Genomic DNA, 16,017 nt, shown 5'->3' with positions numbered 1-16,017 from the left:
TATATATATATATATATATATATATATACTCTAAAGAGTATCTCAGGTTTACACAAAAAATTGTGAACTTATCCTTAAAAATATTTGCCAATTAATTGCATATCAATCAATCGATTGACAAATCACATCAGAAATTTATAAAATCAGTAAACTCTAATGTAATCTGTGTTTCACTCTGCAGTATTATTGTGTATTGTTGTAGGCTACTGTGTTAAGTTGTTCTTCTGTGATGATGTAAGGTTTCTTTCTTTTCATTTAGTTGTTCAATTTTACAGTAGCACTTGATGTCACCTTAGCCTTCAAAATGTAAACCAAATGTAAACCAAAATGTAAAAGTGCATGTGAGCAAAAGTGTCCATATACTGTATGAAGGCTTGAACATGTGTATGCCTGTGTAAATATTTTAATGGCATATTGGGAGCAAAACATATTGATGTCAATACATTAGTAATTAATGTAATGGTGTGTGTGTTTCTCAGCACGTGTGACAGCTGTTCATGTATGCATGTCAGTGTATAGGTGGTGAAATGAGTTTTTATATATTTAAGGGATTGATTCATAGGTCATATATTGTACGTAGCACATATTTTCTCTCAGAAGAGTATCCTAATATGGCTGACCTGTATACAAGATTATATAATTCTGCTCTCAAGTGAGCAAGGAGCTCTGCGCTCACATTTTACTATGCCAAAGCTTGAGTATTCTCACATTCTCAAAGTTATGATTCTTCTGGTGCACACTATGAGCTTTCACTGTCCGAAAAATTTGTTACAGGATAAAAGTGTCTAAAAATTATCCACCCACACACAGGCACACACTTACACATGCTGTTAAAAATATATCATGCGAGAAGTAGAAAAGAGAAAAAACTCTCCCCGTGTACAAGCTTGAACACAGTGCATTTCCATTGATGCATATTCAGAAACCTCCATTATGATAATTCTTGCTGAGATTTGAAAAGCACTCACCCATAGATATGATGCCTCCATCCTCCTGTGCTGCTGTGCTTAAACACTATAGTCTTTTGGCACTATGGTATGCCTCTGACCAAAAAGTAGGCCAAGGACAAATGCTGGTCATCTAAACAGGCTAAACCCAAGCAGAACATTCAGAACACGGGGGCACTGACTGAAAGTGGCCAGATTTATCTTTACCAGGGGCCAATTTTAATCAGAACTCCCTCATTCAAATCACCTTATATTTTTATGGCATTTGCTTTAAAGGTCCCATGACATGGTGCTCTTTGGATGCTTTTATACAGACCTTAGTGGTCCCCTAATACTGTCTCTGAAGTCTCTTGCCCGAAATGCGGCCTTGGGGAAAAATTACAGCCCCTAGAGCCAGTCCCACAATGGGCTTTCCTTAGTATGTGCCATTTCTGAGTCTGAAGCTTTTGAGGAGGAGAGAGGGGGGGGCACGGTGGAGGTTGGGGGTGTGGCCTTGACCAACTGCCACTTTGTTTTTTTAAAAGCCATGATGTCACTCTCTCTCATGGGTGGGCCAAATTCTCTGGGCAGGCAAAGCAGAGAAAGGGGAGGTAACCTTGCCCCTTATGAAGTCACAAGGGGGAAATATTCCCCCTCGGCCCATCTGAGCTGTCATTTTCTCAAAGGCAGAGCAGGATACCCAGGGCTCGGTTTACACCTATCGCCATTTCTAGCCACTGGGGGATAATAGGCAGGCTGGGGGAATTCATATCAATGTTAAAAAAAAAAAAAAAACTTTCACGCAATGGGACCTTTAATAACTTTTCAATTAGTCATGAAATAATACATAGTGAAAGAAGTGTTGACTCCAAAAATCAAACATTTGAATCAAGAATACTCAAAGATGTTGTTCAAAATGTAAGTTTCAGTTAAGTTAGGCAGACATGTACAATTATTTTTTCATATAACAAAACTGCTACTGCTCTTGCTGGCATCTACCTAGCAGAATCTCCTTTACCCTGATCCAAAAATATTCAACTGCTATAAAAACAGTTTTGGAGTTGTCAAGATACAAGAGACACACATAGGTGTCTACACACTCGCTCGGGGAAGTGTCACTTTGTCGGTGTTGTTTAGGGGAATCACTGTGAGGGAGATTTTGGTGGCTGCAAGCTGGGCCTGCCTTTTTCAGTTTTGTAGCATGGATGTCATTGAGTGTCATTGAGGAAGTGCTTGTGTGTCCCAGGACAGTTCACTGATTTGGCAGCCACATGTAACATTTGTTCCTGAGTGACATTAAGGTAAATATCTCACCAGATTGCGTTTGCATGCTGTAAGCAGGCTTTGGGCTTTGGTAGATTATCATTACAGTGAAGCTGTACACCTCCTAAACTTCAACAGGAGGTACAAATGGCAGCCTAGGTATTTAATCAAGCCTTCATGGTAAGCATACGCCGTGCATTTTTATCTGATTATGCTTCTCACACTCATTACTCACAGGTCTTTTAAAACATAATGTACCCTCATTTTTTTATTCTGCTGCTTTTGACATTTTGAAAAGGCAAAATAATGTGTGGAGAATGAATCACACCCCTTTGGCCCCTGAAAACGTGGTTTCAAAGCTTAATTATTTCTCTGTAACATTTAATGTTCAATACTTAAATAACTAAAATCTTTGAGTGAGAGGTATTTATCAAGATTTAGAAATGTTATACTATGTGTTATTATGTGAAATAATCTAAACTGTTAACTGATTTTGGCAGAAAATGTTGAATGCAGTGTGTCCCCACTAGTGACTGGCATACAGACTGTGAGGGCACGGTATTACTGCCTCTTCGCTACTCACACTGACAGATAAAGTATTGCTCTCAGGTCAGAGAACCTGTCTCACACTGACACTGCTTTTTTGGCAAAGAAAAAGAGAGCTATTAACATTGCTTAAAATTGTTCAGGACAGATGTACTTCTCACAAAGAGTCGGTGACGTGTGTGTGAACCCAATCACCCATTCACGTGTTGACCAGGGACCGTAACTTCAATGTCATCTTGTTGAATTGGTTAGACTCTGATTAAAGAATAAGTCTTTATCATTATGGCTAGCCTAGCACTGCTTCTGCTGCCAGATGGGCTTGAGTGGCAGCCTGAGCCTCATCTTCTCAATGTTGAATTTCCTCAGCTGTGGGTCAACTGCTTTAAATCTGAAAACATGTTATACAATAGAAAATATTCCAATGCCTTGGATAAACTGAGAAGTTGTCTAGCCATCCAAAATGCTGTTCTGAAGTCTGAAGACTGCGCTTTTGTACCACCACGCAAAGAGAAAATGCAACTCGAACTCTCCCTGTACACTGTACGTCCGTGGACAGTGAAAGTAAACCAGGCTGCGTCAGAGTAGAACACTGTACACTGTAAAAGTGTCGTGGGTGTTATACAAATGCCAGTACCATGACTAATACATGCTGAACATCATTCCAAGGATCATGTTAAGCATCAATTTTCTTGCTGATTACGTCTAGGTGTCAAATCCATCAAATACAAACAAAAAAAGACAAAAACAAAAAACACATTCACCATTTACTGCCAGATACTGTAGACCGCTCAGTAAACACACTTGAACTGCCTCACTCACTGTATGAGTTGGCACCTCACTTCCACTTGTCAGTGCATGCTGACGGGTGAAATGGTATTTGGCACGCTGATAAACCTCCAAAACACCAGACACAGTGAACAAGGTACCTCCCTGACTAACACTAGCCTATAACTTGCTACCTTGCATTAACCTATTCCTGCTGATTATTCCCTCCAACCCACAGCTTGCTAATTAATAAGCAGCTGGGGAATTACAAGTCTGCTAATATATTCACTTGTCCATTGCAGCATGTAATGATATAGCTCACATTCATCTTCCTGGCATTAAGTCTGAGTAACAGAACCGGTGGTAGGAGTTGAGATGATTTTTTTCCCCTGGAAACTACAATACAGTTTGCAATAGAAATCTAAATGGGATTATCTCACCTTGTGCAAATGTAATTTGGAGTGGAAAGGCAGGGCACTGGAAAGCTTTAATTACGCCCACATAGGTGGGATTAGGAGTTTGACCTTTTAATAGTGAACTTATTTGGGGGGGGAAATACACATCAAAAAGCAATACTATGCCTTATGGCATGCTTTGGTTAAAAGCATGCCCATTTAATTGAATCGTTTATTACTGGAGTGAATGTATATTATTTAGTGAATACATATTATGAATTTTCATAATATTTCAGTTAAACAGCATAGAGTAGCCTAAAACAAAATACACAGTTTATAACTTATAAACACATTGTGCTAGATGGGATGTAGCTTGATTGGGCATGCTAATTAAGGAGTTTTCATTTACTTTTCCATTTTTTCTTTATCTAAACATTAGTTTGTTATTATTTGTTCACTTTAAGCCTGAAGGTTGCCTTTCGCAGTTAGTTGTAGTAACTTGTTTGCAAAGTAACCCACCATGTGGCACATTTCACATTATGTATTTGACAGATTAATGGTTTTATTTGGCAAATTCATTGATAATGTGTGCTTATGATACGGTAAAAAAAAATTCTATCTGCATATGACATGGTCAATACAGCCTTTGCAGACAACCCTTATATTTCCATTTTTTCCTGTTATTTCCCATGAATTCAACATAAATTTCCATAAATACCCAGGTAAAGTTTCAACCTTGAATATTCCTGGAATTTGCAACTGTATGTGGGATAAATGTGTGTGATGAAATACATGTAGCATTAATGATTCAGATATATAGAAGCTGGTCAGAAATGGGTAAGGAAGAGAAAGCATGTGTCCCTGAGTATTGACTGAAAGGCAACTGCTCCTCCTTCAAGGCTGCCAACAGTGGGCTAACAATCTTCACTTAGCCAACCACATGCCACGTGGCAGTGTGCCTTTCTCATTTTCTCAGCCAAAGATAAAATGTTACTCTCCCCACTTGGGAGTTGTAAATCTTAGCACTTGCTCTAGGTTAGTGTGTGTTTAATACATCAAAAAATGCTATTTGTAAAACTGAACAATAATCATTCACATGGTTTGACTACATTGTCTTCATGTATCATACGTATTGTTTTTTTCTTCTATTTCTATTCAAAAACATATGTTTCAATTGAAGCTCAACAGGACCGTGTTTAGAACGAACATATTTTCTTTTGGTGAATAGCAATGCACTCATGGATTTACACCATCTAAGAAACAAGTATTCTAATATTCAAACAGATAAAAAATCTAACAAAATTTGATTTGTTTTCAGTCTTATGCTGCATTTTGAATGAAATGAATGCATTAGTGTTTACATCCTCCTTCACTGCTTTCTCACTAATTCAAGTAAAGTTTGTGACTTAGTTTATTGTCCACTAATAAGATGTTTGTAGGTATAAAACATATTCTTCATTGTTTTTCAACCTTGATACTTGCAAAGCGACACTACCTATCATTGTGCTGTGGTTGATTTGAAAAGATATTCTGTTGTCTTATTATATGGAGTTGATCGCCACCCACTGGTAAATGTCTGTACTACAAGACATTGGCCTGAATTTTACATAAGGTAAAACTAATGAATTCACGCCACATTATTTTTAATGTCAAACTTTAACTATTGCACATGTTGACAAGACAACACTTCATGTATGGACAAACATTACTGCAATTGGGATTGTGGCGTCACTTCAAGGTAAATTTGACGTGTCACAGAAGGAAAACCACAGGTGTAAATAATAAATGATGGCTGAATTCCATTCAGCTGTTTCAGTTTCAGAGTCCTGGTATTGTGCATGCAGGACCACTGTCACACTATCTTACCGTGACACTTGAATATAACAGCTTCATTGGTAATGTTATTAGTCCGACTATGACAATAAGTTGGAAAAGTAAAGGTGACTATATGTAAAAATGACTTATATGACTATAAGTAAAAATGTCTGCTTTGAAAATGGTCAATTTAACCATACTGTAAGAACAGAGTCCCTCTTCCCTGAATAAATAAACCTTTACTTTTGTCTTTTAGCAATGTTTGGGATTTTTTGGGGTGTGTACACCATTCCCTGCAGATGTATGTCAGATGGGTGCTGCCAGCAGTGAACAGGGTGGTGCCTATTAAAGCGAGGCTTGTGGCTTCAGTGTCTGGAACTCAAAACAAGTTGAAAACAATTGAAAGAAATTCTGTGAGAAAGAAAGGACAGTGAAACTGAACATATACTGTCGAGAAGACCTGTTTAGTTTAGTCTCCATTGTCTTTTTGAACTGAAGAACATCTGTTAGCTCGCTTGTTTAACGTCTGCGTTGCATCAAGGTGTTACGAGCCACAGGCTATAGATGCCATTTCAGGTATTCAACTCTTAAAATAACTGACAGTAATCAGAGCGGGAACTTTTACAAGTTTGACAACTAAGTTAAACAACGCACTTACTGCCTTGAAGGAAATAAATTATATTATACCACACTGGAGCCTATAAGTGACACTGAGGCTACTTTATATATAAATACCAAGATAAAAGACACTCATCCAGGAGGCATCTCCATTTTACTCAATGAATGAGGCCATGGAGTAATTTAAAGATGCTAAAGGGGATTTTAACCTTCCACTTCTGCACATATGAAACAACTGCGGTCATGTTTTGGGGTCGGACTTGCCATGTGCAGAAATAGAAAGCAATCTTCTTCTCAAAGCCACCAGCCGTTGACAGCAAATGGGAGGATGTCAAAGTCCAGACTTTGGATTGCTCTGACATTCCTTCTCATGCCCACTGCCACCTGCCACAGCTTTGATTGCCAACCAGTCGCATGTACGGTCATTCAAGGTCTTGGCCGAGTTTCCGACAGAGCAGTCGTTGAAAGATGAACGTCCATGCCTCCAAGGGAGAGGTGAAATGGCTCAGACACTTTTTTCCAGCCAACACCTGGAATTTACTCACTTGAAATCAGCCATGTCCAGCTGATGAGTTTCCCAAGGCCTTTGGAGGAGCCAAAAGAGGAGCCACTGGCCACTTATCATCATCACGTCATCCATGAAAGCTCTTAGGGGGCATGGTCAGAGGGGCTTATGACGATGCACTTACGGACGTGTTTTATATATTGATGGAAAGGGTGAAGGTGATGACTCCAAAGGGGCCTCCTGTGGAAAGTCCTGTGCACGCACTGTATCTTGTTATGACTTTTGCATTTCAGGCTTTTTCAATTCACAGGAACAACTGGTTAACACTACAATTTGCATGAGATAATGTCAGCATGTGTGGAATAATTTAAATTAAATACAATGATTAACCTCTTTTAAAGCACCAACATGAGGTCATTTTGTTTCAGGTAAATAAGAGTAAAGGGAAAGTGGCTCCCGTTTAAGACAACTAAATGTATTTTACATAGACATTTGGATAAAACCTGAATTGTTATCAGGGGAGAGAAGTCATTTTCAGCATGACAGAAGGGTTGAATTATTTACCATCTTATCGCTATTCTGATGCAGTATCTGGGTTCTTGTGGTCGGATGTACGAAGTCTGTTAAGGAAGACATTTTGGAGACCAGTGGCACGTTATTCTTATATCCCAGCTGCAAGGTTGACACAGACAGGGGCCCTCGTGAGCTGAAAGGCAAGTGAAGAAGTCTATTAATCATTTATACCACTTGGACCGTGTTCCCTTAAAAGACAGCATTGCGATAACTCATTTATGTTACCTTGATTGTCTTTCTAAAAGGGACAAGAACAAGACAGTGATTCAGTTGAACTCTCGTTGTCGTAGTTTGAGACTATTGCAGGTTCAGTCTCAAGATGTTACTGCAATTCATTTTCAGTATTGAGTAAATATGAATCAAATAATTGTAAATAAGACACACAATTTGATATGTTGATAATATTTGCTTTAAGTGTAACCGCAGACATTATGCACTGTATCTATAAGTTGTTTTATGAGTAAGATTGCTTGTTTTATTTCTATGAAATTTTGTTCACTGAGGCCCTGCGCTATAGTTATCGCTTACTGGTAATTTCTATCCAAACATGTCAATCTTGTTGTGTGTGTGTGTATGTGTTGTTAGTACACAAATGATTCCTCACCTTACTTGTTCTGTCAGAAGCATTCCAGTGTTAACGTAAATCTAACTAGCAATGAGTTAAACCTGACAAAAGAGATGAGAAAAGCTACACATGAGCACCTGATTTTACAAATTCTTCTTGTTCTTTGTTTTTTTCTTTTTCTTAAATCCATAACCTCAGATGGTGCATGACTCAAGTAACAGTTGGTGCTATTCTGTAAAGCAGAAGAGCTACAGTATTTGTCTCACCTCATATATGTAACCTGGATAAAATAAGTACAGTTTTACAGTTTCCTGCAGTCGAATAACAGATTGGTAGAAACAAAGAGGAGTCCCAACCCAAAAGGAACAAAAACACATTCATCAGTATGTGACAAGACCTATTTTCTGTCACATCTGTGATCATTTCTTGTGAGTTTCAATGAAACATGTAATACCAATGTTGTCACTGACATACTGCACAACCACAAAAAAAAAGTTATTTTAGGCCCAATAATTGACAAATTAAGACCAAAGACCAAATAACCAGAAAAGATACGAGTAGTTTACAAAGCAATGTTATTGTCTGTACTTGTCAACTATCTGCCTGCAGCCAGTTTTGAAGATAAGAGGCAAGTAGCTCTCTGCATTGCAAACTTACTGCGCATTACAAAATGTTGCAAAATGTTGGCAGTTTTTCATTTACAGGCCATTCATTTTATCTCTCACAAACATAAAATGTTACAAGAGACAGGACAAAGACATGTTTGCTGTTGTTTCTTTATAGCTGAAAATATGTGAAATGTGGATTATGACAAAGTAAAAAGATGGCACTGTTGCTGGCTGGCTCCCACACCACCTCAACATGTGTCAAATATTACACTCCCGTACACTATGTATGCAATTACATATTGCTTGTGAATGAAGACACCCTGTAATGGATAGCCATACCTGCAAGGAAAAAAATAAACAATATAATGTAAACACAACCGTTTGCCCTTGTGAATCATTTTGAGTCTGCATACCGATTAAGTGACAGACTATTTATCAACCAGTGGTGTGTCAAGGTGTGTCTCAGTTGATTCATGTTTGGATGGTACACTGGAATTCACACATGGGTTGTGACTGTTTTTCAAGTAGCTTTGTGTAATTAAAAAAAAAAAAAAAATTCTATTAGGTTGTCTTCCAGATAACACAGAACAATCATGTTCTGTGGAAACGTTGTGGGAAAGTGGTGGTGGAGTGTGGCGTGATGACTGACCGGTTTAACCAGCAGGAGGCCTGTTTAGGTAAAGCATGCATGACGCTGAAGAGGATCAGCAGCCATGCCACACTGCCACACATGTATTCTTAGAGCTTCACCTCAGTGCCCTAGTGGACTACACACACACATTTGGGGTAATTTTAATGTTGTGCTATTATTCTACAACACTTCTGTTAATGACTGCTAATATCTATAGCTAACAGAAGCTTAACCTGGACCTAAACTGTTTTCTCGAGAGCAACTCTTAAAAGCTTGCAAACTGTTCAGTGTGGAACACCTTGAGGACATTAAATCATTTATGTAACAATAAGAAGGAATAAATACAGCAATCCTGAGAAAAGCCCTGTTCCTTCGCACATATTAACAGGTTTCTGCCAGATAGGTTTAAAACAAAGCAGCTTAGAAAGGTACATTTTGGACAGAAATAACATTTTAATTGCACTGCAAATTGAATGCAAACTAATTCCACTCGCCGCTAATCCAGTTTGCACGTTGTCAGTTGCCATCCAATAATGAGTTGTCTAGACTGTCTATAAAATGAATAGCCCATGGGCCATTTACTTAGCAAAATATAAAAAAGTACAACATACACAAGGACAAGACCTGAGTGGACTTGTACACTAATATTTAAGCTATTACAGAAGCTATAATGATTTATTTTCAAATTGAAAGTGATAAATTGTCTAGTTTTTAGCCCTAAATAGCTTACAGACTTCCATTTGAGAAAAGCCTCCTTTTGTGAGTGTTAATAGATTTTTGTCGAAGGAACCAATGTTGACACCAGCATCATCATCTAACTACATAATACTATGAAATACCAAACACCTCCGGACCACCAGAGATCATTTGTGACTGTGAGAAAATCTAAGCCACATATTGCATCTGAAAAGGCTGAGGACAGCATAGAAGCAAAATGAATGAATGAATGAAAAGATGAACATATAAATAAATAAATGTCTATAAAGAGAAGTCATATTACTGCACTCTGTTGGTTACATTTAAAGCTGAATGAGACATGACCTGACCTGCCAAAGTGAAATTACAGTCTGTTCCTATTTTACCAGAGAGAACATTTTAGCTGTGGAAAGATCTGTGTATCATCACAATCACAACAAATAGGGAGAAAGAAATTCTCTCTATTTTCTCTCTTAACTATATATTTTTTAATTTGTGTATCTACCAGTGGGAAAATGAATAAGGAATTCCCCAGTACTTAATGAATAAAGACCAATAGAAGCTTGTTGTGTATTTACCTCAGTCTATGTCAGGTAACAGTGGTCAAATTTGACAGTCAACATGCTTAATTTGGGATTGGAATTTCAAATGGGATGACTGCTATCTAGGTTTATAGGGAGGAACTTGATTATTCGTTGGGCCTTTGCTGGTGTTTCTAGCCAGTATAGGTTCTGATCCTGCACTTGGATACGTCCTTAGCTATTGTGCTGCTGAGACCTTATTGCTTTTTTTAAACCCTTCAAATGTCTATATATCTTTTTAATTTGAACTCTACTCTGTTTTAATATCTTGAAAATCTGAAACTGTCTCACAGTTAAGTGCTGTTTCTAATCCTCAGTGAAAGCCTTGCCAACCAAAGGTGACCCCCCCCCCTCCTCCCCAATTATGTTTAATTCTAAATGTATTTTTAATCTTGTCATGGAGGATCTATGATGTACCTGAGAAGCATAAACGTGTAGATGAATTAATATCAATCATATAAAATATATTTTATTTTTCTAACCTATTTTTTTGTGTTGTTGCATTTTATTCCACATTAGTATTGTATGCATTAATATAGTACATTTGGGGAAAAAGGGTGCACAATTATTATAGTATATTTATTAGTATATTTTATTGCACTACTTCTTTATTTAAATTAAGCACATGACACACCTTGCGAAATAACTATTACTATTCAGAGAATATCCTGCTTTTTTATTTCTTCTAAATAAATAAACATGAATGTTATAAGCATATTTTAGATTTTTATTTTTAAATTGTAATGGTGGCAACGATACGCTGACATAAAGACCAAGTCCAGTCAAACATGCAAAGCACTTACGCCACCACTAAAACAAAATGTTCTCTGCGTTGAATCCTCCCTGCACGTGCTGCCGGTTGAGCCATATTAATCAAGCGGAATATGTACAAAAGTGTTTCGGGAAGGCGTGCACCACGCGGATCTGCCGTTTCGACACGTTCAGTTTACGATCCTAAAAAGACATTACTGACTTTAAATTATCATTAAAAGCATTTTTGAAACGTGCCTCGTTGTCAGATTGCAAAGCAGCGCATTAAGGCCGGTGCTAGTGTTCCTACAGTGTTCCTGGTTAATGTAGGTCAAAGCAGTGACGGAAGGGTGTCCTCCGTTGAACCCGCGGTATGAATCCACTTCCCAGTCCTGCAGATGGCGCGCACAGTCAATTGAGTGCCCTGGGTGCTCATCACGGTGCTCACACAATATCCGTATGGAGCCAACCCAGCTTGAGAGATGGCGATTGTCTGAAGTGAAACCTCTGTCTCCGATGTACAGCTGGAGGGCTTTGAAAGCAAAGTTCAAGAGTGCAGTTTTTTTTTGGGAACTGAAAGAGAGCTTTTCAGAGGCCTTATTACGCGCAGCAGTTCAGGAAGCAGAACGCTTTATCAGAATGGTCGAGCCTAACCTCAGCTGACCTCTTTGTCAGTAAATGCTTGTCTTCAAGATGCAGAGCTGCTAACACTGAACAGCCTCCACCCTGTAGCCTATACTAGAATCACACACATGAATAATATATTGAACGTATCTATTTGACATTACCCTCAGCGTGGTTCATTATTCTGATCTGAACTACAAGCGTTTGCGCACACACGCACACCTGTCACTGTCTAGACAGGGAGGGGGCATTAAGGCGGTGGGTGCGGGGGGGATCCCACATGACCCATTACTGCTTTATTCTATGCCAACCAGAATATCTCAAGGCGTTGGATAATGACAAAAAAAATCAACAACAATAAGAGAAAAAAAGCAATCGCTCTACAAATTCTGATTGGCCGGCTGAACCGAGACGAATTTTTTTCCTGCTCGCAAACTCGAGGTCAGCTCGGGACGTTAAAAAATAAATAAATGAGAAAATAGAAATGCGTAGAAAGTAGAAGACACGGAAGACAATCTAGCTTGTTGGTGGCGGAAGTGATTGACGGTGCAGCTGTCCAATGAGAGGCCGCGGCGCAGCTGGCTCACTGTACTGGCAGAGGCGGCGACCAATGCAAAGTTCAGACGCATGATGGACACATAACTGACAATTCCCTTGTCCTTTTGATCCAGACTGGGAATAGATTTGAACTCATTCACAATTGTGAACGCTGATATTTTGAACTGCAAGTGTTAGAGCCCACACGATAAAAAAAAAACTATAAATGAAATACAAATGGTGTGGTTTATGGGTAAAGTGGACTCTCTCGCTGGGGTGCAACATCACTGCGAACCCATTTTAAACCTCGTCCTTCCCAGGTTTTTGTTACGCACCATGACTTTCATTTATGAAATTGCTTTGTTGCTCGAGTAGGAGGAACGCTACTACTACTACTACAACTACTATTACTCCCACCACTTGCAGAGAGCCATAATGGAACCGGCTTCACCGCCCCACTGTGCTCCGTGCGATTGGGGCACAATAATGTTGACGGGTTTCTGATCCAACCCAAGACAGTGCACAGTTCTACCAATGGCAGCTTTAAGTGAAAAGGCGTGCCTGCCCCCCCTCCTCTTCCCACCTCCCCCACCACCCCTCAAAGTACTCGATGTATAGTTAAAAAATGGGAGGGCACACTTGAACTGAGCTGCTCTATGAAGGTAGGCTGCAGCGTGTGTTTATTGATGAGATGAAAAGAAGATGGAAGTGAGAAATGAAACAAAGTAAAGGAACATATTAAAAAAAAAACTATACGCGCTTTGTCGGGGGAAACCAGGGGGAGCCGTGGAAACGCTGTCGCCACTTTTTAAACCAGCTTCGAAGTGCAGGTAAGAATTTTTTAAAAAGTAGGAAAAGGGATGGGTCTTTACAATATGTATAACGCTATTATTACAGGGGAGAAATTAGAGGAATTTCTTAGATAAGAGATATCAAAACATACTCGTTGACTTTAGGGTGATGTGCATGAAATTGCCTTCCACGGACTTCCATGTAGCCTAGTTGTGGCTGGCTTTACCAACCAAATATTTAAGCTCTACATATCGGAAACTTCATTCTTTAGAGGATCTCAGGCATTCAATAAATGTGACGGCAGCGAACGTAACGAAATGAAACGAGTCCCTCGTGTTACGGGGCTCAGTTTGGGCTGCTTGGGGTTTTGTTGTCCGTTTATATTCGACTACAAAAACGCGCTGCCCTGGCATGACGCAAGTTTCCTCATCTGTCATTATTCTCAACATGCCCCATAACCTTTAGCCCTTTACTTTCGGATTTGCCCGTGAGTCGGGCAGGGGACACTTGAGAACAATACTCTAGGCAAACTGTGTCCACAGGTCTGTTTCTCTCAATCTTTCAGCGAAAGCCTCAGCGTTGCTCGCAGACTGCTTGTTCACATTTTACAAACTGTGAGCCCGGAACAACTGTAGCAGCCGACGTGCGCATTTGGCTTTTAGGTCAGTCAGGCTATTTGAATCGGAGGAAATGCATTTCTTTATTGCAATGAACCACCGTAACATACTCTCACTTGAAATCTATTTCTAAAATACATTTCAGTTTGTTGAACTTGCCGGAATGATGGTTTCGATGATCTAAAATAGGCTACATCATTATAGCAGCGACTCATATACGCGCTTATAGTCAGACAGATGTCTAGCCTACATTTTTTATGAATTAATATCGATACGCCGTGGCGAATGAGATTAGGTTACATTAAGATATGCGGAGGGAAGGCTGGATAATATTATGTCTGGAGGTTTAACAATACTGCAGGTTCAGTTTCTGAGATAAATCACAACTAGATCCAGTGGGACTCTGGTCTGGATTTTTGTCTCATGTTTCTCCAAAATGAATGATCTCTTGAATTGTCGCAAAGCGCTTTTATTCTTATAGCCTACAGTTTGTGAAAATGTTTCCAACGTGAGGATGTTTTGGCAAAGGGTGGCCTAGATATGGGGACATGTTCTGGTGTAATTAAAGTTGCAAGAGACGCTTCCTGCGTGCCTTTTGAGATATTTGTTGCAAAATATTAATAGGCAACTCGTGATTCCTTTGCTCGTGCTTATTAGATAGCAGTATAGAGGCACTTTACCTCTTGAATAAAGTTAAAATAGACTATATATAATATATAGGTTATATGTTGCGTTGGCGCAATAAAAAAAATAAATGGAACAACGAAAGAAAGGACCATGGGGAGTTGAGCCGGAGCAACATTGTCAGTCAATCAGAGTCAGTCCTGTTGTTTTGGGCTTCATTCTATCCGTGCGCGTCTGTGTGTGTGACTGCGAAAAGGACACATAGCGTGCGTGTGTTTGGCAAACAGATGTTGTCCCAAAGCGCTTGGCTTTTGTCAGAGAAAGGGAGTAATACCGCATGTTCTTGTTTCTTTTATAAGCGCCACTGATGGTTTCTGATAGCCACGTTCTGTGTCTGATTATTAGGCACAGGCTTGCCTATAGCCCAGAAGTTGTGCGCAGGTAAAGGGCTTTGCGTTAACACATTAATCATGTCAGATTGGTTCTGTGGGGGTCAGTGTGGCTGTTTACGTGAGAGGACGCAAGTATCCACACGCGATGGCCGGTCCCCGGTTTGACCCAGGGGAGCTCTGCACGAGAGCGCAGCGCGGCGTCCAGCTCTGGTGTGTGTGTGTGTGTGTGTGTGTATAAGTGTGTGTGTGAGCACACCTGTGTGCGCGAGTGTATGTTTTTACCACATAATTGCTCGTTCATATCCCTTCTCACTTTTGTAGTGATCACTTCCTCTCCCCACCTTCATTCAGAATATGTTTCCACAACGTAAATGGGCTGCCATCCTATAGGCTTGGTTATGTAATTGATGGCTGCACTGGATCGTTTGTTTTCTGAATGGACACATTTGGAGAACACAGAGCTGATTGTATGGCAGAAATCAAACATTTCACTTTGATGTGAGATTTCATCTGGGCATGGTTATAAATCGGTCCTATTAATTGGACCATATTGATTGACAGGCTGCCTGTGGGTGAGTAAAGTAGAAATTGTACTGTCCCTTATACCCTTCATCTGAAAAGAAACTCCAAATAAACTTAATACCTATATTTTTGGACATTTTATTGTTAGATGAATTGGAGGGTACTTGTCTTATGTATGAGTGCGCTCTCACCAGGACTTGATGTTAAAAACTCTCGTTGTATCAGCACAGAGGTGTCCAGTAGCTGCTGAGAGATAGACAGCCATAATGTGCCTTAAGAGTGTTTGTTGTCCAGAGTATCAGGTGCCCACTTTTATCTCAGTTATGTCACTAATGAGTATTTATATGTATATATTCCACGTGTACATTAATATTCACTGTGTTAGAGCCATCGCCATTCGCCAGTTTTTTGTGTCACGGCTAAAACCCACCCATGACTAATGAATATTTAAGAGCATATGAAGGAGACCCAGCATATAAGCTGTAGGCCTCCCCAGTTAAAGACAAGGAGAAGTTCAGTTAATTCACTCTAAGCAATCAATCTCAATTTTCTTTTGGCTTCACCATCCTTCACTCGTCCTCTTTAGCTTGTCACCCTCTCTTCGCATTTAGCCATTTACTATTGACCAAAAAACCCGCCTAATGTGTAGCAGCATTCAATTTCTATTTTTTT

General features: G+C 39.5%; 1 protein-coding gene and 1 long non-coding RNA gene across 2 annotated transcripts in view; both read left to right on the top strand.

The window, feature by feature from the left end:
* Nucleotides 1-16,017, top strand: part of LOC116700341 (uncharacterized) — a 273,867-nt gene that overhangs the window by 132,774 nt on the left and 125,076 nt on the right. The gene's annotated exons all lie outside the window — the stretch shown is intronic.
* Nucleotides 12,995-16,017, top strand: part of zbtb20 (zinc finger and BTB domain containing 20) — a 26,711-nt gene continuing 23,688 nt past the window's right edge. The window contains exon 1 of the mRNA XM_032533430.1: nucleotides 12,995-13,228. The gene's annotated coding sequence lies outside the window, so the exon portion shown is untranslated. The remainder of the gene's footprint in view (nucleotides 13,229-16,017) is intronic.

The sequence above is a fragment of the Etheostoma spectabile genome, chromosome 13 (assembly GCF_008692095.1).
Source record: "Etheostoma spectabile isolate EspeVRDwgs_2016 chromosome 13, UIUC_Espe_1.0, whole genome shotgun sequence".
NCBI lineage: Eukaryota > Metazoa > Chordata > Actinopteri > Perciformes > Percidae > Etheostoma > Etheostoma spectabile.
This window is presented reverse-complemented; position numbering and strand designations above follow the sequence as displayed.